The sequence below is a fragment of the Eurypyga helias genome, unplaced genomic scaffold, assembly GCF_000690775.1.
Source record: "Eurypyga helias isolate BGI_N326 unplaced genomic scaffold, ASM69077v1 scaffold11081, whole genome shotgun sequence".
In the NCBI taxonomy this organism is placed as follows: domain Eukaryota; kingdom Metazoa; phylum Chordata; class Aves; order Eurypygiformes; family Eurypygidae; genus Eurypyga; species Eurypyga helias.
In genome coordinates, this window is record NW_010228929.1 from 51,201 (window position 1) to 57,692 (window position 6,492).

The 6,492-nt window shown below is 46.4% G+C and overlaps 1 protein-coding gene across 1 annotated transcript in view; it reads right to left on the bottom strand.

The window, feature by feature from the left end:
* The window catches only part of ADAP1 (ArfGAP with dual PH domains 1), a 55,562-nt gene that overhangs the window by 38,496 nt on the left and 10,574 nt on the right, over positions 1-6,492 (bottom strand). The window lies entirely within an intron of this gene.

Below are 6,492 nucleotides of genomic sequence, written 5' to 3' on the forward strand. Positions count from 1 at the left end.
CAAAATGAAGGGGATGTAGGACAGTCATATCCCACACCCCATCCAACCTCTTGGAAGGAAGTAAGGTGTGAAAAGCAAGAAAGTCTCAAAAAGACCAGAACATGGTTGGGTGTGGATGCATGGGCTGAGCCTTGTGGAACATCGGACCCAAACACCGGAGGATGCTGAGAAACTCACCTGGCAGAGCTCTTCCACACTCATAGCATGTACTGCTACATCTAAGAAAGAAATCCATGATGCACAGCAGGAAACATGTCTAATTATAAAGTCCTTTACTTTCCATGTTGAAAATCATACCAATGATTTCTACACCAACACCTTAATCTCCAAAAAGAAAAAAAAATATCCCAAAGACTGTAAATACATCTTTTCTGTTTTATTTTAGCATGAGTGCTGCAACTAATGAAATAGTTCAGATCTAGAATACGCTAGGAATTGCTTCAAACCATTTTTAACTGCACTTAGTTCTTAATTGCCCTAGAACCTTAAATAACCCAAGGAGGCAGAAATCACAGAAACACGGGCATGTGTCACCCCAGCTTTACAGCAGACATTTAGAAGTGGCTGACACTGATGACAGTAAAAGATCCCCCAGCATTGAGCGTGTTCTGTAAAACCCACCACACTTCAACACATCAACTTCTCTGTCAATGAAAGCTGTTCAGATGCCCCTTTTTTTTCTGACCATGCAAATTTAACACTATCTTCTCAGCAGACACATTCCAGAAACGTTCAAAGAAGATAAGCGTACTAATATCGCTTACGAAAATTCATTTGCAGGTACAGCAAACACATTTGTCAAACCTGCAAGCCACTACTCAACCAGAACTGTAGCTGTAATTGGTTTCCTGTCCATAAAGGAGGAAATAATTACATATATTTTGTGCCACCCATTGTTTAAACTCCTTGATTGGGGTACCAGCCTTCTCCCACAAGGCTCAGCATCATAGCTTCCCTGCACCCAAAACTCAACTGTGAGCTTCTGCTGTAACAGAAATAATGCACCGACTCTGCCTTTCCCCCCTTCTGTTCCTGTTTTCATGACTGATCTTTAGTTGTTACACACACACATCTGCAAGTTTGACTGTGAACTCCGAAGATGAACACCCATCTCCCTTCTGCTGTCACCCTGTGCTACACTCCAGTTTGGGTACAACCCATCTTCAGTTCATCTCAGGAGCCTCAGACACGTTTTGTAGGAGTGTGCAAGGAGCCTTTTCTGGGTTGAGCAGGACGCTCTTGCTGGACTTGATGTCCACAACACAGTAGCCTGCAGACACAGAAGACTGGTGACCCAAAAGGCAGCACTTAATTACCTGTTTCTCTACTTCTGCCACTCATCAACAAAACTACCAAAATTTAATCATAAAATCAACACAAATACTTGAATTTATTACCATTCTTGCAATTTTTCCAACCTGGCTGGCTGCAGCTTGTTATCACCGTAGCCAAATTTGGACCTTTTCAACAAGACGATTAGGGATTTAACCAGAAGGAAGCAAATTCACACCACCCTCAGCTCCAGCTGACTTCAGTGGATTCAGCAGGAGCTGCAGCTGTTCCAAGTCTCTGAAAGTCAGCCTTCCAGTACGAATGTTTAAATACAGTATAAATTAAGGTTCATGTGCAGCAGTGGGAAAACACTCCTGCTGTATAATGCAGATAGTACAACAGATACACTCTGCTGGTCTCACGCCTTAGGGAACACGGCTCTGCAGTGACTTATTTCCCCTGATGCTGTCAACAGCGGTGGTTCAATACCTCCACGGATTTTGCGTAAGAGAGCACAAACTGGGCAGACGTGAGGCACCTTGACCGAAGGAGCATCCTGAGAAGCTGCAAAATGCTCTCGCTAACCTCTCTCAGCATTTGGGCCAGATGGCAACTCCCACGGCAGCCAGGACTCCAGCCGTGACGCTTTCCCAGCTCACACGTTCTTCCCCTTTTCTCATCATCACAAAGCCAGGCTCTTTCAGCAATAATTTCCCAAAACTCAAGACGTACTAAGAGCAGCCCACAGTTAGGACAGCTCACTGCAAGGCCAGTAGCTGCAGCTTCTGCTGCAGTGGTTATTTATAGAAAGCAGAACAACTCCAGTAAAAGAAACTGAAATAAAAACCCCACGAGGATGGCGAGGAGTCCAGCATCTCCCTGCAATGCAACAGGGAAGTTGAGCAGGGACTTGACCATGCTCACTCTCACAGACCGGAGGCGATTCTGCCACAGAAAGCTGCTTTTGAGTGGTGTTAAACCTTAGTTTCACTGGCACAGCTTGGATGAATTTAAGCAGGAGCAGGAATTTCTCCTGGTATCTATGGGATCTGAGGGCAGCTGAAGGGCAGGGACCATCCAGAGGTTACTTCACGCGATACAGCCTTCTTCACCGTTCTCAATGGACTTCGGACCTGATCTCCATTTCATTTTAAGTATGCCTTCTGGGACCTTCTAAACATCTGTTGCAGAGTTTTCATTGAAATGTATTTTTCCTGAGGTGAATATGTATGTACATACCCCGGGCGGACACCGCATGCTGAATACAGGACCCTCCAACCAACTCCCCCTCCTTTGATTACATCAGGAGTTCTGTGAACAGAAAGGACCATAGCAACAGCCTCATGGTATTTTACTGCATTTCTGGTGATGGGATAATGCAGCAAATACAGTGTTTGTGTTTGTTAGAAAAATATAACTGCATCATTCCTAAACTGCAGAGATGCACAGCTTTTGGGATCAACTCCAAAAGCTTTAACAGCCCACCTAAAGTCTGGCAGGCTGCTGGTTACAGGAAACGTGTCATTTTTTTGGCAATTAGAACAAAAAGGTCTTTGTAATTATCAAGATAAAAAACCTGGGAGCAAAGACAAAAAAAACCCACACCACTGAAAACTAAAACCCTAGGGGAAAAACACATTTCCAACATAACAAAGGAAAATTCATCCCCTGAATGGAACAGGACTGAGGTCCACTGGGGAGGCAGCAGGTCCAGGGCCAGACAAAGCACCACCAACACCAAAAGCTCCAAATCTCATTTTAGGTACTTGTTTGCTAGCCTGGCCACCCACGTGAAAACAAGTGCTCTCTGTCAAAGGGCCAACGAGAAAGGTTTCAGAGGAGCAGTTTTATCTTGGTCCCACATATTCAAAGCCTTTCGCTCACAGCAAAAAACACCACGGGAAAAGCTGTTCAAGCAATTTGCTATCAAACCGTGGTTGCGTGGCTTCATGGCACCCATGGAGGAGTGCTGGCCAGCCAAATTTATAGTCTCCAATTTATTGTTACTCAAGACCCTGAGCTGGGCTGGCTTTCCTAGGACACACTATGGTGCACACACCACAGATGCTGCGCGGGTGCTATGGGTTTTTGGAGACGTACAACAGTCAAGAAGTCACAGCTAGGGGTGAAAGTGGCCCAAAAGACATCAAACACCACCCGCTACCACCGCCTGACTGCATCCTTGTGAGCCACCATCAATTCCAACAAAGACAAAAGAAATGAATGTCACCCAGGAAAAAATTTCCAAAACCCAAATTTGCAGCTTCTGGAATTTGTCAGAGGTTTTTCCAGGGAAAAAAAAAAAAAAATCTGCTTTCTACAGGCAGCTCTGTGGACACAGCTATGCCAAGTTTCTGTCAAACAATTGTTTTAATGAAATTTTAAGTCTGAGGCCAAATTTCTGCTCAGACTGCAAGGAGAGCCACTGCAGTGCAGATTAAAATCCTGTCCAGCTTGACACCCTGCCTCCACATCTTTTCCTGCCTGGTAAGTCCTCACTGTGAGGATTTTAAATGGCTTTGTGCAGGCATGAGACTGACGGGGAGTTTCTTCCAGGTGTTTTGTGCATCACCCTGGCTTGCAGATCCCCAGGAGCGATGTGCCATCCACCCCCTAAGACCACTGGCCAACAGCAAGCTTCTGGAGGAGAGCAAAAGGACAGGGGTTTTGGCTATCGGGGCATAAAAACCTTGCATTATGGATTTGAAGAAGTTAAAGCTGAATTTGAGTATGCAAAATCATAACACGCTCAATTAAAACGCTAACCAGTTCCTTTTTTGTTTGGTTGCTTTACATGCACAGTCCAGTTCACCACAATGCTATTTTTCAGAATGGTTAAACACAGATTAGAAACATGTAGGAAACAGCCTGTGTCGGTGCAATCTTAACCGTGTAGCAATTTCTTTTGGAAATTAAAGGAATCGATATGAATTAAGAGGCTTATGAGCTAACAACAGAGAGAAAATGAGCGACAAGCAGAGAAGACCCTGCAGCCTGCTTGGACTGAAGGAGCAGGCAGAGCTCAGGCACCCAGCTGACGGCAGAGACTTCCTGAGGGCGAGTGGCCAACTTGAGCTGCCACCGGAGACTCCACCACTTGGGAACTGATGAGCAGCCACTCCAAGGCCATGCTGCAGCACTGTGAGCTTCACACCTGACATCAGGCACCTTTGAAAGCCTTAGATGTAAAATCTGAAGACCCTTATTAATAAGTAGGAGTTGGAGCAAAACCCTCAACTTTACCCCTCTGGACATTAAGCATTAAAGAAGTTTACCTATGAAGTACCATCAAAAGGAGGAGACAGAGGAAGAGGAGAGCAAGGTGAGAAGTTTGCATCCTTGACCATCATTATGTCCCATGCATGGCAGCGGAGGGGGCCAGACTGACCTTCAGACACCAGACTGAGGTGGGGAGCTCAGCAGCTCCCCTACCAAATGAGCCAAACTCTAAGGGATAAAGGAAAAAAAAAAAAATCCAGGGGTTTACTACACAGTTTTCTCTCCACACATTTTAATTGTACCATAATACAATGAGCCACTTCAGCTAATAACAGTTCTTCTTCAGATGACTATTGAGAGGCCTCCTCAATATGTGAGCCTCACTGGGGTACATCCTCTGACTGATGTCTCATCTCGCTCCAGATAAGAGAACCACCCAGCACAACTCATGCCGTTTCATTCTGCCCTATTTCTCCTATCAAGGAACATAAATGTACTGGCAGTCAGTGTATTTCAGTGTTCTGCATAAGGAGCAGGCGTAGCTCCCACTTATCCAAGCTCAGAGAGAGGAGCAGAGCAGTGCATTGCAGCTCATATGTAGTTCCACAGAAGGATGCTCTGTGTCCCTGAATCAAGCAAAAAGGCAACAGGAACTGCCATCCAGTATTGGGCAGGGTCCAGTACTGCAAATGCCCAGTAAGAGCTTGTCTCCATCTTCTGCCGTTTTCAGCCAAGCGTACGACTGAACAAAGCCTTTTTCCTTTGCTTTTACTCAAAAGCGATGCTGCCCCTTGTTGCTCTCTGGTGACTCAAACCTCAGCCTGGTGCTTGCAGTGTATATGCCCCAGAAAAGGCTGTTTTACTGCTTTCAGTCTGCTGCCATGGTGTACAAAGCTGGGCCATGACCACTCCTGACTGTCCAAAGAGGGGTTTTGTGGTTTAAGTTCCTCACCCAAGGCTCTTTGGGCTAACGCTGCAGTGGTGTAGGAACACCCCAGAGCCTGGGATTCATTCTGGCCTCAGGGACTACCTGTGGTACAGAAGTTGGCTGCTCTGCCCACTGCTCCTGCTGCATGGGCCAAGGGGCTGGAAAAGAGAAGATAAGAGGACAGAAGGGGATATTTTTTTTGGTTGGGTGGTTTTTTTCACATATGCACAGCTGGTAAATTTTCCCTGGGCAATTCCAGAGCACCCCTCCAGCTTGTCAAACCTTTGTCAAGTGTTTGACAGAGCCAGGAAGCCGCAATGGGATGTCTGGAGTTTACAGAAGCCAGATGCAGCAGACAAACACCACGTATTTCCCAAGGAGTCAAACACAAGATCATAGGCAAGAAGGAAAAAGGACAAACTGGCGCTGCAGCACTTCTTCCCTCTTGCACTGAACTTTGCAATTCTTCAAGTAACCAAAGTAGAGGGATTCCAGAAGTAGCATTATAAAATTAAGCAGCTTCAAATGAACAAACAGCCCGTCCTTATTACAGCTTGTACATCAGCATCTGGCCACACCGAGTATGAGGGCAGCTCCCACAAAGCCTGCCCAGCCGCTGCAGCCAGCCAACATGGGTTCTCATCATTAGAAGCATCAAAACCTCCTGATGCTGCAGAACGTGGGTCAGCACACAACAGCACGGTGCCACAGCACGGTGCCAGCACTGGATGGAGGTGTCACCCACCGTGATGCTACCCAGGGCTGGGAACAATTCATGCAATTGCAGTGACTGGACTGCAGCAAGGCTGGGAGAAAGATAAATATATACCCCCTTAAAAAGCAGCACTCCCCTGCTCTTGTTTAGCATGCATCTGTTCAAAGGCACAGAGAGCTTCTAACTAGAGAAAGAAAAATACAACCTGGCACACCATCCTCAAAACATTCCTGACGTGCAGCGTACCCACAGCTGCTCATAGCGCCTCAGTGTCAGCAGATCTGTTACTGCAAGAGGTCGCATCTCTCCCAGTGCGCCCTGCTGCTATTGAGAGACCCAGCAGCGCCGGGCTGGAGAA